Source organism: Cupressus sempervirens, chromosome 8 (genome assembly GCF_028749045.1).
Source record: "Cupressus sempervirens isolate cs-2001-9-10 chromosome 8, ASM2874904v1, whole genome shotgun sequence".
Classification (NCBI taxonomy): Eukaryota; Viridiplantae; Streptophyta; class Pinopsida; order Cupressales; family Cupressaceae; genus Cupressus; species Cupressus sempervirens.
Window position 1 is genome coordinate 751,511,970 of NC_143125.1, and position 19,283 is coordinate 751,531,252.

Sequence of the window (19,283 nt, forward strand, 5' to 3'; positions counted from 1 at the left end):
TACTGATATTTATAACATTGAAATGAATTTATTGCTTGTCAATGACTATTTTAGCAATTACCTAGTTTGATCTCATCAATCATAACTTACTCAATTATTCATATTAAGAGGTACTATCATACACATAGCATCATTATACATAGCATAATCAAACTATAGGATTGAAACTCCTACAACATTCTACAATGCATAATTTATTCAATCAATATCTAGTAACATGCTAAAAAAACTATGTAAAATATTGAATGTTAATGACAACCAAAAAATGGATTCACATATTATCAAATCTATACCAATATTCATCAATAAATCAAGTAGCAGTGTTGCATAATTTATGCCTACAATCTCCCCCTTTCACATTAATGGCAACACTCATCTTAAAACATACATTAATGACAACAATTACATATCATAACACTACAACATGACAATACTCACATATCCTCTTGACTTATTCATGGATGAGTACACTCTTATTCTTCAATACTCAGCAATATTTATCATCTTCAAATTATGATGAAACACAATAATGTTTCCACTTTTTTCTATTATATATTCCACCTTATGAAAATACTCATAAAACTAGATTGCAACACTTCTCTACTTCATGTCTCTGCTTGACTCATATCTTAACTATAACACTTCTCTCCCTGAGTAGCATTCGCCAATAGTTCATTTCTCCCTCTTTGACTCATATCTTCTATTTTTACATCACTACCTTTTATATAAGTCCATGCAATATTTTATCTTCATCTCCATATAAATAATCTCCCTATAACCAATCTCCCCCACTTTGACAAAAATTTCAAAGGTAACAAATCATTCATAATATATGCCCCTTTACTTTTTATTATTCTTGATTATAACTTTCTTTCTCTTTATTTATCTTGGCATTACAACATCACACTAAGAATTCTCCCATAGTCATGCTAAGAATTCTCTCTCAATCATGCTAAGACTTCTCCCTCAATTCATACACATGATACTCTTCGTAAGTACATATGAAGTGATACAATCAACATATTCTTACATTGTCGAAAACAGGGGCAGTGTGAAGGATCTCTAATATTTTCCAAAGAAAGGGTATCTAAGTTTTATATATGTTTTGTGTGAGGATAAAGGGTATCCAAAACACCCATTTCTTCAAAGATTCTTTTGGGAAAAAAAAAATTTATTGATCAATTTGTCTTGCTGCTGTCACAAAATTGGAAAAACTTGCATTGACAACATTTTGGTACATTGAGCATTTTGGCTTAGAAGGTATTGAAACTGAAAGGTATTGATTGGAACAAGTTAAATATGCCAAAATAAACCTATTTATGCCTTGAAACCTCCTAGAGTTGACTATTTGTAGATTTTGCCCATCAAGACCTAGAAGGGTCTCTTGGAACACTTATACACTTTTACTCATCATACTTTTATTTGCATCAGAAGGGGATAGGACGAGGTTGGGGATAGGGTTTACTCGACCACTTGGAGCTAATAGAGTAGACAATTTGATCCCATGATGAAAGGCAAGAGAGATTTCGTAGTAGGCAACTTTGTACTGGCCAACACTACAAGTTTCAACATCACCTAAGATGGTATCGTAAAATGAAAATGAAGTGTGACCTCCAAAAAGAGAGAGAGATTATTGTAGGTCTCTACAACATGGTCTTGTAGGAATTGGAATTGCATCCATACCTCACACAAGCTCCAAGATATGCCCCATTAAAGATCACAGCCCTATGGCATTTAGTGACCCTTAGGGACATTCCAGTTTGGCATGCCCGAGAATGTTCGAGCATTGAAGGGGATAGGACAAGGTTGGGGATAGGGTTTACATGGCCACTCAGAGCTAATGGAGCAGACAGTTCAATCCCATGATGAAAGGTGAGAGAGATTTGGCAGTTGGCAACTTTGTACTGGCCAACACTGCAAGTTTTAATATCAACCAAGATGACATTGTAAAAAAATAAATGGAGTGTGATCTCCAAAAAGAGAGAGAGGTTATTGTAGGTCTTTGCAACACAGTCTTGTAAGAACTAGAATCGCATCCATACGTCGCATGAGCTCCGAGATATGCCCCATCAAAGATCGCAGCCCTATGGCATGTAGTGACCCTTAGGGACATTCCGATTTGGTGTGCGTGAGAATGTTCAAGCTCCAAAGGGGATAGGGTTTACCTGGCCACCCGAAGCTAATGTAGTAGATAGTTTGATCCCACGATGAAAAGTGAGAGAGATTTGGCAGTTAGAAACTTTGTACTGGCCAACACTGCAAGTTTTAGCATCACCTGAGATGGCATTGTAAAATGAAAATAGAGTGTGATCTCCAAAAAGAGAGAGAGGTTATTGTAGGTCTCCACAAAATGGTCCTGTAGAAACTAGAATCGCATCCATACCTCACATGAGTTTCGAGATATGCCCCGTCAAAGATTGCAACCCTATGACATGTAGTGACCCTTAGGGACATTCTGGTTCGGTGTGCTTGAGAATGTTTGAGCTCCAAAGGGGATAGGACAAGGTTGGGGATAGGGTTTACCTAGCCACGCAGAGCTAACAAAGTAGACAGTTTGATCCCACAACGAAAGGTGAGAGAGATTTGGCAGTTGGCAACTTTGTACTAGCCAACACTGCAAGTTTCAACATCACCCAAGATGGAATTGTAAAATGAAAATAGAGTGTGATCTCCAAAAAGTGAGAGAGGTTATTGTAGGTCTTCACAACACGGTCTTTGAGGAACTAGAATTGTATCCATACCTCATACAAGCTCTGAGATATGCCCTGTCAAAGATCGCAGCCCTATGGCATGTAGTGACCCTTGGGGACATTCTGGTTCGATGTGCCCAAGAATTTTTGAGCTCCAAAGAGGATAGGATGAGGTTGGGGATAGGGTTTACTCGATGGATAGAGCTAATAGAGTAGACAGTTTGATCCCACGATGAAAGGTGAGAGAGATTTGGTAGTTGGCAACTTTGTACTGGCCAACACTGCAAGTTTCAGCATCACCCGAGATGGCATCATAAAATGAAAAAAAAGTGTGATCTCCAAAAAGAAAGAGAGGTTATTGTAGGTCTCCACAACATAGTCCTATAGGAACTAGAATTGCATCCATACCTTGCACGAGCTCTAAGACATGCCTCGTCAAAGATCGCAACCCTATGGCATTTAGTGACCCTTAGGGACATTCCAATTTGATGTGCCCGAGAATGTTTGAGCTCTGAAGGGGATAGGATGAGGTTAGGGATAGGGTTTACCTGGCCACCCAAAGCTAATAGAGTAGACAATTCAATCCCACAATGAAAGGTGAGAGAGATTTGGCAGTTGGCACCTTTGTACTGGCCAACACTGCAAGTTTTAGCATCACCCGAGATGACATTGTAAAATGAAAAAAGAGTATGAACTCCAAAAGGTGAGAGAGGTTATTTTAGGTCTCCAAAACACAATCCTGTAGGAACTAGAGTCACATCCATACCTCGCACGAGCTTTGAGATATGCTCCGTCAAAGATCACAACCCTATGGCATGTAGTGACCCTTAGGGACATTCCGGTTCGGTGTGCCTGAGAGAGTTCAAGCTCTGAAGGGGACATGATGAGGTTGGGGATAGGGTTTACCTAGCCACCCAGAGCTAATAGAGTAGACAATTTGATCCCACGACGAAAGGTGAGAGAGATTTGACAGTTGGCAACTTTGTACTGGCCAACATTGCAAGTTTCAACATCACCCGAGATGGCATCGTAAAATGAAAAAAGAGTGTGATCTCCAAAAAGTGAGAGATTTTATTGTAGGTCTTTGTAGCATGGTTCTATAGGAACTAGAATCACATCCATACCTTGCACGAGCTTCGAGATATGCCTCATCAAAGAGCCCAGCCCTATGGCATTTAGTGACCCTTAGGGATGTTCTGGTTTGGCGTGCCCGAGAACGTTTGAGTGCTAAAGGGGACAAGATGACATTGGGGATAGGGTTTAGCTAGCCACCTAGAGCTAATGGAGTAGACAGTTCGATCCCATGATGAAAGGTGAGAGAGATTTGGCAGTTTGCAACTTTGTACTGGCCAACACTACAAGTTTCAGCATCACTGGAGATGGCATCATAAAATGAAAATAGAGTGTGATCTCCAAAAAGAGAGAGAGGTTATTGTAGGTCTCCACAACACAGTCCTGTAGGAACTAGAATCACATCCATACCTTGTACAAGCTCTGAGATATGCCCCGTCAAAGATCGTAGCCCTATGGCATTTAGTGACCCTTGGGGACATTCTGGTTCGGTGTGCCCAAGAACATTTGAGCATTGAAGGGGATAGGATGAGGTTGGGGATAGTGTTTACCCAGCCACCTGGAGCTAATGGAGTGGACAGTTCGAGCCCATGACCCTTTTTCCACTAAGTTGCAAATTTGAGTAATTTTTACAACTTTCAACAATGCAACTTTGCACAAAAAGTGCAATTTTTACATTTTTCACTTGATTCCAATTCTATGACTTAGAAAAGGTTTGGAAACAATAAAACCTCAAAGGAATATAGGAATATAGACAATTTTATGGTTATTTCCCAAAAGTTGCTAAATTGTTGCAAAAATTGCTAATGCAGCTTTGCAATTTTTGCGTTTTTTGGAATTTCAACTAACCACCAATCTAAATGAATCCTAATCATTCCAAATGATTATTATAGGACTCAAAACCACTAAACCAACCTAAAAAAGTGCAAAAAATTGCAAAATGCAAAAAGTTGCTAAAGAGCAATTTTTGCAACTAATAGTTGTCAAACTGAAAATCAGATTGTATGGTGTTCTAACCATCCAAATGGAAGTTATAACTATTTTAAGGCATGTACTTAAGATCCCCACACATGTGAAAGGTCATTGTACGGACAGTGGATAGCATTGGTGAATAAAAAACTTAGATTTCATGTCTTTTTTACTATTTTTTCAATTATGTATGGCATGTACGGATTGGTGGTGGTACAAGTCTTATATGGTTGGATAGAGGGTTGAGTCAAGATTCTATTTCAATTTGTTTGAGGTCTTTATCTTGTATACATAAAAAGTTATATCAGTTTTAGTGTAGGTAGGTCAGATTTACTCCAAATTTGAGAGTTTCAGCAAGATGAAATCCTAACTTGCAAACCCATTGTGGGATTTCGATGCCACTTTGTGGAATACAAGTTAGAAGAGGGTTCTTTGAGATGGAAGAGATTTAGGGCTATAGGAGCATGGCATCTATTTTTACCAGCAAGCCCTAGACTGAACATAATCTTATGTATAGTCTAGATTTGAAGGAAAAAAGAAGGATCAAGCTCCCAAACTGATTAATCTGACCCAAGTGAAGGGTGTAGAAGGAAAATTTTAATATATAGTAGAGATCCAAGGGATTGAAACAAGTCTATGAACCCATTTTTTTATGTTTTCCTTGTAACCCAGCCTAAACTAGCCATTTAGGACTGTGACACAAAGTGGGCATAACTTGATGCTAGAGTTGAGTTGGTGGTTAATCTTTTGCAATCTCTTAGGGGATGTTGAAGAGTGTTTAAAAATGAAAAAATAGTTGGGGCTCCTTTGTATGGTTTGGGATTTTGACCCTTAAAACTAGAAATTTTCCTAGTAGGAAGTGCTGGTAATAGTTTTGAAATTTGATTGTTGAGTGTTGAGAAACCTTGAGTTTGGGATTTTTCTTGTTGGTTTGAGTCTATAATAACCATTTCCATCTGAAAAGTCAAGTGTTGAAACCATTTAAGAAGTATTTTCCTTTGTAGGCCTATTGGTGGTAGGGAGCTCCTAAGTGTTGATCCAAGTTGTTTGAGTACCCTAAGTTTGAGGGTTGGGCTTGTGAAGTGGAGTCCACTTGCAGGGTAGAGTCTCCCTATATTAGAAGTCCATTGGATCCTTAGTCCTTGGTGTCTTCAATGAATGTATCTTCATAGAATGACCTTGGTGCCCCTACACCATTAAGTAATGATGATGAACAATAGTAAAATTATGAGATTTGTGCCTACATGTTACAATGAAAAAGTCATATCTATTTTTAAATTAAGAACTATAAAACAAGTTTGAAGAGAAGCTTAGGCTGGAAGACTTTTTTTCTATGAGATGACTACTCTTGGTAATAAGCTACCAAATATTGAAACTACACTCAAATCTAATATTTATAAGGATAAGGAAGAACTTTTGAAAGAAAGTAGCTATGCTAAGTGTAAGAATTTTCTCAAGGAAAAAAATAAAAATGACAAGATCTAGTAGCTCAATCGATAACACAAATTTTCCAATTGTTGGCCAACACAAGTGCAGGAGCACCAAAGTCACAAGCATGAGGCAAAATGAGAAATCCTTAGGTGGATTGGAAGACAAATGGCCTTCTAAGGTCAATAAAATTTTTTATGAGTTTAATCGTGGACATGTGATCTTGTTTTGATCATAGATTGATCATATTGTAATCAAAGCTTTAATGTAAGCCTTAATGGCATTATTGAGCCTACAAGGTACCTAGGGGTCACTAGGAATGGATTTGGATTGATCCTAGGTTAGGGGTGGATAGAAAAGAACTATAAAGGTCTTGAATAATGTAATAAGGCTATCAAAGCCTCTAAAAGATGTAAAAGGCACTAAAAGTGCAATATTTTGTAAAATTGCCAACATTGGCAATATAAGCAATAATGGGCTTAATCAAGTCATGTAAGGGGTCCAAAGGGTAGATATGATTTTTTTTTAATTTCTTTTGTTTAATAAGGTCTCAAAGGACCATATTAATTTAATGGGATATTCATGTAGCAAGGAATATCAAAAACTTGTCAATTGACAACTAAAAGTGTCAATTTGACAACAAAATAAGGTGATTAATGCAAAAAGGTGGTTAGAGGGGTAGTTAGGGAGGTTTAATTTGGTTTTGAGAGTCTAAATGAGTTTAGAACCTCATTCCCACATGTGGGAGACAAGTTTGGATGGTCAAAATTGATTGATAATGTAAGAGTTTGAGCAATGAATGCATAGTTTTCCCTAAAATTTGAGTGCATAAAAAGGGGTATGTGATTGCTCCCAAGATGGATTTAGTGTTTTCTCCAAAAAAAGAGTTGCATTTTATGTTGGAAGTCATCTAATATAAAAAAAGTGAAGGTTTTTGAACCATTTTGGGGTTCTAGAGATGTTGCAAAGTAAGAGTTCTAGAAAGCCCTAGGGTAAAAGGGGCTAGAAAGGAGGGTTTTGTAAAAACCATTGTAAAGTTGATCATGAGACCAAAAAAATAGAATAATCCTTGTATTTGAGTCATTTATTAAGAATTTTTTGGGTCATGGGAGTTCCAAAATTCAAGGGATTGTGAGTTGCTTTGTAAATGGCTTCAAACTAGGCCTAGTTGGCAGACTGAAATAGCCAGTTTTGAGTGATATTTTACAAAACAAGTGTAGTTGGTTTTGGAGTATATTTTAGAGTGAAGAAAATGGTATTCTAATCACCTAATATTTTATGAAGTTATGTGGAAATTTTTGGAGAAAACAACAAATTAGTGACTGGCAAGCGCTAGTTGGAACAAGCCTAGACGAGGCAAAATTGAGAAAGTGTAAGAGATGAGTTGCTAAGAGTGTGCAAGGAGTTGGAACATGTTATATGGGATGTTTTGAGATGATCCAAGGTTTTGGGGCCATGGTATGAAGCCAAGGACGAGTTTTGGTATGTTGGAGGCACTAGGGTACACTAGGTGCATGGTGAACAATGTGAGTGTTTAGAAGACAAACTGAAGATTTGGGTTATAACCTTTTAGACATGGTTGTAGGAAGATGTTACCAAGTTAGAGAACTCCTCGTGAACCCTAGTAGAGTCTAATTCCTTGGGTAGATTCCAAGAATACAAGAGAATCCCAAAGTTGAGATGTGGTTCCTAGGGGAATATAGGCTGGCTTTGCATCAAACACACACACTTGTTGTATAGTCATAGATATTGTGATCATTCATGAACTTGAACAACTAACACCATGTTAGAAATAGTTTTGTGAGAAAGGACTACAAAATAGAGGGAAATGGCCATCAAATATGCATGATTTAAATAGCTACATTAAATAGTCCTTTACTTCATAAATCACTTCAACTCAATCATTAAATTATACAGACAACCTCATCATATGTCACTTGAACAAACCTATCATGTACAAAATGAGGGAAAAATCCACAAAAATTAAATCTTAAAATGTTACAATAGTAAAAACCTCATGGAACACACATGGGATGAATATACATAATCAAGTATTAACCCTTTCCAACATTCCAACTTTATGATAATCATGAGTCAAAGTCCACCAAATTGGAATGCAATGATTGCAAGTATTCTTGGGTATCTATTACAAGCAACCATGGTTTGGAAGAAAATTAAGAGTAAATTAGTCTTGTAGCTAGGAAAATGAGCTTAATAAACACTTTTGAGATGGTCATCTCATGATGATCAAGGATAAATCATTCAAAGCATACGCTGAACCTACCCAATATATACCTGCATGTAGGAACTTAAATCACATTAAATGCTAGAACAAAATCAATAAATATAGTAAAATTCATTAATATAAGAACCATTTTATGGAAGACTAAATTAATTGTCTGTATACTTTTAACTCTTGTCAAATCCATCAATATACATTTTGTATCCTAAAATATCAAAAGTTCGATTTCTTTTTAGTAGACCTAAATAGTCTTTTGGTTCTCTCAACCTATACATTGGCTGATCTACATTATCCTTAGAGAGAACTATATCCGTAACTGCCCCATTATCATTAGATTGAGACCTATTTTCCTTCTTTCTTTTTGATGATTGTGATCCTCTGCAATTCCAGGCATAAGATGATTAACATACAATGGTACTTGAACAAAGAACACTAATAAATATTGAGGATGTGAATTGATAATACCATTTTGTAGATGATTTTGGCATCTCATCATTTATCACTTTTTCTTTGACTTTATTAGCCCTCTTCTTTGATGACCCACAAATGAAGAATTAGCACAGTAAAAAATCTAAGATAAGATTAATCCACTAAAATTAGAGAATGACAAAAATTGAATTTGGCTTTTGATTAAGAATTATCCATTTGTAAAAATCCTTGCTTTCTGAGTTACATGATAACCCTTACTTGATGAGTATTCAAAACTTCTCCCATTGTATCCTTTTTTTCACTAGTTTGAAGTTTCTGGTTACATGCACACAATCATGAATTTACATCACAAAGCATTAACATTCTAACAATTTTCATGTTCTTTCATTACATTTTGATCTAAACAAAAAATTCTAAACTTTCACTTATTCAAATGACTAATCTAAAAATGGGTCCTATTAAAGAATCTAATATAAATTCAAATAATGTATCTAGATTCTAAACAAATCAAAACATAAAATCTATGATTTAAACTAAATCTCATCACTTACACATCATAACAATACGATCCACCTTACTCATGTGGATCATCTGGGAAGAGGTTGTAACATTGTATTTGGATCCAATTGATCACTCTTTCTCTCTCTCCCTCTCTCCCTATTCAATCTAATGAGCCAACTAAATCTGCTCGACATTTTAATGTCTCAAGTATTGCCTCATGGTCTGACTTGTGAACTTTCCAAAGAATCTTATTATGTGGTTTTCCACCATATTTTATCAAGTGGAAATTTGATGCGACAAAAAGGTTTGAATAATGAAGAATCTTCCTCTTTGTTTGTCAATCCTCGAATAACCACAAGTTAGGGTTCTTCATAGAATATCGTTTAAGCCATGTGCCTATTACAACCACCGCACCGACATGGTACTCTAAACCTTCACCATCTATAATTGAGTGATCCAAAAAAAATTTGGCTTAAACAAAATGAAAAAATAATAATATGTCCCTTCTTCATTGTCTTCAAGTGCAATAACAGCAATAACATGGCCTACAATGACAAATGTACAAAATGCGGTCATCAATTCAGAAAATACTTGGGTAAAAACTATAAAGTTACATATTGAAATTACAAAGATATATAAATATATATATTATGAGGTTGCACTAGATCTAACAAGCGGTCAAAGTCAATAGATGAATCCATCTCTACCATTTCCAGTGCTTGTGGGGGATGATAGGTGTCAATTGGGTCCAAAACCCATATATCCCATTTGTCCACCCATTCAGTTAACTCACAGTCATCCCAATTTTCCTCTGCACATGATGGACAATAGCATGTCATTTTTCGTGTGTGGATACTCCATGAACTTGCATCAGAGCTTCTAAAAGAGTGTAACTCACTAGATCTTGTTAGTGTGCAACAATCCTGATATGGTGCAGTGTTAGTATTATCTATCAACCAAAAAAATCTATGAACCGTAGACTCACCTTCCTTACCTAGACCCATTGTAGCATTAGACCATTGGATGATGGATTTTGCATCTATCAATATTGCTCCATCTTTGTACTTTAGTTCTTCATGTGGCAAGGCTCTTTCAATGCATGCACCTGCACCATCGTGCTCTCCCTTACCATGACCAACCTCTGTGAAATTCCACATATATTGAATTCTACACAACCTGTGCATCTTGCTCAACCAATAGAACATCCATGCATTCTTCAATTGAGATGCGTAATTGTCTAACCAAATAATGTGTTAAGGATATGTTATGCCCTTGTTAGCCAAATTTCCATAAAATAGTTGAAAACAACCATGTACAAACTCCATAGAATGTGATCGATCATCGCTAATGTAAAAATGGTACTCTCTCAAAATCTTCTTGTCATCCTCTATACTTGTAGGTGAATGCATGAATGCTATGTGAACAAATATGGAAACCTGTTGAGAAGTATAATACTTTTCTTGCACCTCATTTTGTGGTTGTAGTGTGTACTTCTCTGTGAAATCTACGACTGAAACAATGGTATCTAGTGGAAATGTATCCTTGCACAACTTGAATTGCAAATCCAGCCATCAAGCTCTATGGGTATGCCTTGCATACTCGTAAATAATCTTTTCACAAAAAATCTTCATGAACTCATACACTAGAATCTTTTCAATGACTAAATCACATCTTTTACCATGTTTCCCATCTTTTAGAGCATATGTCACTATCTTAAATTTTTCATAATCTACTATTTCATTTCCAATTGCATGTGTACTATCCATATGTTGACAAGTTGATAAAAGTTGCAAAGAACCACAAAATAAGCATGTACCATCCAAGCATGATGTCTTGTAAAATTTTTGGTCATCCCCTATTTCACATAAAATATTGGATATGAATTCCCTTGAAGATCTTGGTGGCTCATTTATGTCACAATCCTGCAAAAGAAACTGAGAATGCAAAACTACGCATATATGCTTTAAAATATCAAAATGGTTAGAAAATTCAATATGTATCCTACAACAACAAGTTGTGCGTGTGTGATTTATCTTCACATTAAAAGGTTTACCCATCTCAAAAAATCTTTGACTTATTCAAATTTGAGGATACATACCAATAAATTTTGCAAAAAATTGTGTCTGAGTTGAGTCCAAAAAATGTTTTGGATGTGGGTCGCGATTTTGGTTAGCAATCCTCCTTCTTACAACATCTCTTTGATTAGGGGAAACACGTGTGTTATTTTTCCAAAAATCTTTGATCAATGAGTTCAAGGCTTCACTAATTTCTTTATCCTTTTGTGGTAGTCTACCGCTAAATGTCCATAACTCATTTTTTGTTGGATCTTCCAATCTCTCATGCCTTAGCATGGCTCTCCTTAGAGTACCTCTACCAATTTTTAATATTTTTCTTATCTTTCTCATGAGTCGAGCTTTCTTCATTTGGCTACTTACTATTGTTGATGTAAGTACTCATCTTGTGCTATTACTATCTTTGGTGCGTGATTTAGAACCCACTTTGTCATAAGCACTCATTAGATTCTTTACAATATTTTTTCATTTAAATTGTTCATCATTATTAGCTCAAGAATCTTCTTGATAGGCCTAAATTAAAAATTCCTCATCATTTCAACAAATAATTGGCATTGACCTATAATATTTAATTCTTCAAAAAATGATCTCCACATACGATTAACTTTTCTTTGACAAGTACGCTTGCTAATCTTGTCAGGCATTGATTTCAAAATGTTAGTATCAATATCAATCAAATATTTTGGTCTTCTAAAATGAATTCTAGAAGGTGTTATAATCTCTTCCATTCCCTCAATATTTTGAACATCAACATAAGGTCGAGTGTATTGCATACCTTAAACTGAAGATGATGTGCCTTGACAATAAGATGCAAAAGATGGAATATCACCTACTTGATGTGTTGATGTTGTGCCTTCAACATCAGAGGATGATATGACTTCAACATTGGAAGATGGTGTAGCAGACAATATGACTCCAACATTGGAAGATGGTGTAGTGGACTATATGAATCCAACATTGGAAGATGGTGTAGTAGACAATATGACTCCAACATTGGAAGATGGTCTAGCTTCACAATTCAATTGTCTTCTTGAGCATAATAGTCTCATTCATTCTCTTTGTCTTTCCAATTCTTCCTCTTTGTTTCTTTGTACCAGTGGTTCTTGATCCTCTTCGAAAGTCAATTCTTCATTATTGCTTTGAAATTTTCTTTGCTTACATAGTAATTTCATTTTATCTCTTTTAATTGCCAAATCTCTCTCCCTATCTTCATTTTTTTGAGTTTTTTGTTTCTTCCTTGGCATGATGATGATTTCTACATGTCAAATTATTCAAACATCTGAATTACTTAAAATGTGTAAATTAAAAATTATTCAAATACATATTAAAATTATAATTATTTGAATGAATACACAATATATATCAAATGACTTGTCAAATTTCTAACCATTTTGAAATAACATTTCATTCAACACATACAAATTTCAATGAATTCACTATATATTAAACAACATGTCAAATTATAATCGAATTTGTATCTATATATCAACAAAAAATATTTACAATAGATTATACTAACCTTTTTTATACAAGGAATATTCAAAAAGTCTTCAAATCATGTATCCAATGATTGAATTTGGTGTTTGCTAGCTTCCAAAAGTGTTGTAATAGTGTTTGCTATGTTGAAACCCATGATTTCTATCAGAATAATAGAGTGCATAATAGACCAAAAATAGAGAATGGATGAAATGGGTCCCAAAGTTTCTTTTTGACCATTTTTAAGTGATTTCACATAGTGTGTACGCACTATAAAGCACGTACACACTATAGTGCGTATGCACTATGTGAAAACACATCACTCTCTATCCTCCCTACTCTCTCTCCCATCCCCTACCCTCTCTCTCTTCCTACTCTCTCTCCCTTGTCCCATCCCTTACACACTCTCTCTCCCCTCTCCCATCCTTTACTCTCTCTCTCGCTCTCCCTCTCCCATCGCCTACTCTCTCTACCTCTCTCACCCTCTCTCCTCTCCCATCCCCTACTCTTTAGATCTCTCTCACACACACTCTTATCCCCCCACTCTCTTCTCTCCCATCCCTTGCTCTCTACATCTTTCACACACACTCCCATCCCCCCTATCTCTTTCCCTCTCCCTCTCCTACCGCCTACTCTCTCTCTCTCTCTCTCTCTCTCTCTCTCTCTCTCTCTCTCATTCTCTCTCTCCCTCTCTACTCTCTCTCTCTCTCTCTCTCTCTCTCTCCCCCATCCCTTACTCTTACTCTCTCTCTCCCATCCCCTACTCTCTCTCACACTCTCTCATCCCCTAATCTCACTCTCTCTCTCCCATCCCATAAGATCTCTCTTTGCCACCACCTACTCACTCTCACACTCTCTCCCATCCCCTACTCAGTCTCTCTTACACACACATTCCCGTCCCCCATCTCTCTCCCTCTCCCACTCCCTCTCCCACCACCTACTTTCTCTCCCCCATCCCCTACTCTCTCTCTCATCTCCCATCCCCTACTCTCTCACACTCTCACACTCTCTCTCATCCCCTACTTTGTCTCTCTTATACACATTCCCATTCCCCCTCTCTCTCTCCCTCTTCCACCACCTAATTTCTCTCCCACATCACCGTACTCTCTCTCTTTGCCACCCCCTACTCTCTCTCACACTCTCTCCCATCCCCTACTCCCTCTCTTTCATAGACACACACACTCTTATCCCCCCACTCTCTTCTCTCCCATCCCCTACTCTCTACATCTGTCACACACACTCCCATCCCCCCTATCTCTCTCTCTCTCCCTCTCCCACTCCCTCTCCTACTGCCTACTATCTCTCTCTCTCTCTCAAGTTCTCTCTCTCCCTCTCTACTCTCTCTCTCTCTCCCATCCTATACGAGCTCTCTCTACCACCACCTACTCACTCTCACACTCTCTCCCATCCCCTACTCTGTCTCTCTTACACACACACACTCCCATCCCCTCTCTCTCTCTCTCTCTCCCTCTCCCACTCCCTCTCCCACCACCTACTTTCTCTCCCCCATCCCCTACTTGATCTCTCCTCTCCCATCCCCTACTCTCTCACACTCTCACACTCTCTCCCGTCCCTTACTCTATCTCTCTTACACACACACTCCCATCCCCCAACTCTCTCTCCCTTTGCCACCACCTACTTTCTCTCCCCCATCACCGTACTCTCTCTCTCTACCACCCCTTACTCTCTCTCACACTCTCACACTCTCTCCCATACCCTACTCTCTCTCTTTCATAGACACACACACTCTTATCCCCCCACTCTTTTTCTCTCCCATCCCCTACTCTCTACATCTATCACACACACTCCCATCCCCCCTATCTCTCTCCCTCTCCCTCTCCCACTCCCTCTCCTACCCCCTACTATCTCTCTCTCAAGTTCTCTCTCTTCCTATCTACTCTCTCTCTCGCCCATCCCTTACTCTCACTCTCTCTCTCCCATCCCCTACTCTCTCTCATACTCTCCCATCCCCTACTCTCTCTCATACTCTCCCATCCCCTAATCTCACTCTCTCTCTCCCATCCCATACGAGCTCTCTCTGCCACCACGTACTCTCTCTCACACTCTCACACTCTCTCGCATCCCCTACTCTGTCTCTCTTACACACACACACACACACACACACACACACACACACACACTCCCATCCCCCCCTCTCTCTCCTCTCCCATCCCCTACTCTCTAGATTTGTCACACATACTCCCATCCCCCCTCTCTCTCCCTCTCCTACTCCCTCTTGCGCTACCTACTATCTCTCTCTCTCTCTCTCTCAAGTACTCTCTCTCCCTCTCTACTTTCTCTCTCCAACCCCTACTGTCACTCTCTCTTCCATCCCTTACTCTCTTTCACACTCTCTCCCATCCCCTACTCTCTCTCTCGCCCCCATCCTGTACAAGCTCTCTCTGCCACCTCCTACTCTCTCTCTCAAACTCTCACACTCTCTCCCATCCCCTACTTTATCTCTCTTATAAATAAATACACATTTCCATTCCCCCCCTCTCTCTCGCAGTCCCTCTCCCATTGTCTACTCTCTCCCATCCCCTACTCTATCTCTCTTACACACTTCCATTCCACCTCTCTCTCCCTCCCACTCCCTCTCCCACTGACTACTATCTCTCTCTCTCTCTCTCTCACTCTCACTCTCTCCCTCTCTCTCCCATCCCTCTGCCATTTCCTACTCTCTCTATCTCTCTCTCTCCCCTCTCTCATTCCCTACTCTCTCTCTTTCACACACACTCACCCATCCCCCCTCTCTACTCTCCCATCCCCTACTTTTTCTATCACTCACTCTCCCTATCTCACTCCCTCTCTCACCACCTACTCTCTCTCTCTCTCTCTCTCTCTCTCTCTCTCTCTCTCTCTCTCTCTCTCCCTCTCTACTCTCTCTCTGCTACCCCCTACTCTCTCTTACATTTTCACACTCTCTCCTATCCCCTACTCTCTCTCTCTTTCTCTCTTAACACACATTTCTATCCCCACTCCCTCTCCCATCACCTACTCTCTCTTCAATCCCCTACTCTCTCTCGAGCTACTCTATCTTCCCCCTCTCCCATTCCATACTCTCTCTCTTTCACACACATGCACTCCCATCCTCCTCTCTCTTGCTCTTCCTCTCCCACTCTGTCTCCCACCGCCTACTCTCTCTATCTCTTTGTCTCTCTCTCACACACACATAGCCATTCCCCCCCCAACCCAGCTCTCTTTTGGTCTTGGTTTGAAATTTAAGTCTCAATAGTGTGTGCGCCCTATAGCGTGCATGCACTATTGAGAATTCAATGCTTTCAATAGTGCGTGCGTGCTATTGAAAGATTTGCATTAAACCCAAGCCTAAGGCTTGGTTTTGCCTTAGAGATCCAACCCAAAGGTTTGGAGTTTATAAATAGGTCTGAGACGTGTTTTTCAGGAAACATACCAAAAATGATCAGTTTTTCTTGAGTGCTCCCCTTCAAGATTCCTCGTGATTGGGTATTGATAAGATCATGTTACATCGCATTATAGGTCTCTGTGTTAGCTATCTAACCATATAATTTAATTTTAATTTGAACTATTTCAAGCCTTTCATCTATAATTTCTTTTGAATGTATGTTCATTTTTTGTCAAAAACCACCATGTACTAATTGGGCTATAGATTCTAGCTCGTTCATCGAATTTTGCAACAACTTAGTTTTTTAGAAACTAGACTCCATTCTACACACTTTGAAAAAATAATGTTTTGATTTTAGATTAGTTTTCAATTATTTCTAGGGGGAGCACACAGATATTTCATGTTTTTGGGACGTGTCTAGTTAAAAAATTCATTAAAAAAAAAAAAACAAATTATAAAATCACCCAAAAAATCTAGGATAAACTACATAGTGTTAAGTAACTTTTGACTAGAGTGATTAAAGAATTTCAAAAAAAAAAAGTTAAAATTTTAGGAGGGCCACACTTTGTACTATGTTATTTTTTTTGGAATAAACAGTACCACTTTTTGTGGCCCCCTTTTTTGAGGACCTAAAACTAAACCATTTTGAAAAAAAATTAGTAGTTTAGAAACTAGGTTCAAAGGACTATGACTTGTTTTTTTCATATCTTAAAATTTTGAGCGTAAATATCTTCAAATTCTTGTTGAAGTTCAAAATTTGCAGATTTCAGGAAAAAGGTGTCCACTTATACCCTCCTTTTGGCACCACAACTTGGTGCACTTACCCATTGTATATGTAGATAAGGGTGAGACCTAAGACATAATAAGATGATAAATAATATCTTAATATTATGAAACAAAACATCCATATTATATGCCATAATTAATTAGGTAGGAAATTTCGTTTACACCAAAAACTCACTTAAGTGTAACTTAGGTAGAATGGAAAAACATGTTAAGATTCAATTTATAGGCCCTAGTTATACAACCATGTTACCAATTTATAAAAGAATCTTTGGAGAAAAGAGGGGCAAAAATTTATTAAGGCAGAAAGGAATACAACAAGGAGAGCTCAACAAGGAGCTCGATCCTGAGCAACAAGATCATCAAATTCTTGCACCATCTCAAAGGAAAGTTGCCTCCTATCCCTAATATTCCAACCCAGATCATGACTAAAAGCCCATTTGGCTAAACAATCAACAACTGAGGAATATACGTGAACCTAATGAATTGAAAAGAGGTGGAGAAGAGAATAATCTAATTAACAACAGTGGCCAGCTGCCAACTAACATCCTCAAGCTCCTGTGAAGAAAGCAAGTTCACCACCACTTGGGAATTAGACTCACAGATAATCTTACTCCATCCCTACAAGCAACACTGTTCCACAACATATAAAATAGCCCGAGCTTCCATGAGATTGTTAGTGTAATCACCCTTATGAACTGAGAAAAAGAATTTAACATCACTAGAACTACAACGAGCCACTCCCCCAATACCAGCAGGGCCAGGATTCCCACGGGAAGAACCATTAGTGTTAATTTTCAGAACTCCACAAGGAGGAGGAGTCCAATGCCCATCCCGGTTAACTTGACCCTTCCTCTAATGTTGAAGCTACCTGGACATAGAAGGAAACCTTTGAGCTATAGCCCCATCCTGAAGATGAAAATTGAGGCGATTACATATAACAAGATCAACCGGATCCATACCCCATCTAGCTCACACTTCACATGAATAGTTTCTTGAAGAGAATGTGATATCTTCCACCAAAGATGCAAAACACCAAGCCAAACATTTTGGAATATTCGACGATTCCTCTCCAACCAGATATGCCAAAGCATGAAGGATGGGCCAGCAATCCAAGCAACATGGAGAGAAGAAGACTTGGAGGGAGCACTGCCCAAGCGGGCCCAAAACTGAGGCAAAGAGGAAGCATGCCTACAAGAGCAACCCCAAGCGCTCCACCAAAGGTGCCATAGCTGAGTAGAATAGGAGCAATGGAAGAACAAATGGGAGACAGACTCCTCTCCATTACCACACAATACACAATAAGAGGGGCCCTGAAATCCACGTTTACAAAGATTATCCTAGGTAAGATAGCGGTTGTGAACCACTAGCCACATGAAAAAATTGCACTTGGACCAAGAAACTTTATTCCAAACTTGCTTCTACCAAGGGACCTCAGCATCCCCAAATAATTGTCTAGTTATCTCCTAATACCCAGTAGAGACATGATATTTACCAGACAAGGTACCGCCCCAAGCCAAAACATCTGGACCAAGCAAAGAGGAACACTCTCTAGAGGCCAAAATTTGAGAAAGCTCCTAATGATCCATGTTTGTACCTCCAGGAGGCCAATAAGAAGAATGCTTCCATCTGTAACCAACAACAAGTCCCAATTTATAAGGAGCCTTGTAATGAGCCACTTTATCCCATCCAACGGCAAGAAAAGAGTCACAAAGAGACTTAAGATGAGGGTACATGGATAAAATGGAAGGGAATCCATCCCAAGCATCAGACCAAAACAAAGCCTGAGAACCTCCTTTACATATCCTAAACAAACCCCTCTTCACTAACACCACACCTGTCTTCAAAGTATGCCAAACCATTGAGCCACGACCTTCAAGAGGAAGTGCAGAAACATAGCAAGGATCAGCACCATGAAAATATTTATGAGTGATAATACAAGCCCAAAGTTGATGTTGTCCAGAGCACCATCGCCAATAAAGTTTAGCAGCCAATGCTTGACTACTCAAGAGAGCTGATCGAAGACCAAGACCACCCTCCTTTTTAAGCCTACATACAGTTGCCCAACTAAAGAATCTTTGATGATTTGACTAAAGCAACAATTTCTATAGGAAAAAAAAAACCTTCTTCAACAAATAGAAAATAAGAAAGAAAATAAGTACAAGTGAAGGGAGGATCAGTAAACACGATCTTCAAAGATTACTACCATCACTTCAGTACAATATACACCTACCCTAAAGAAAGAAATGTGACTGATG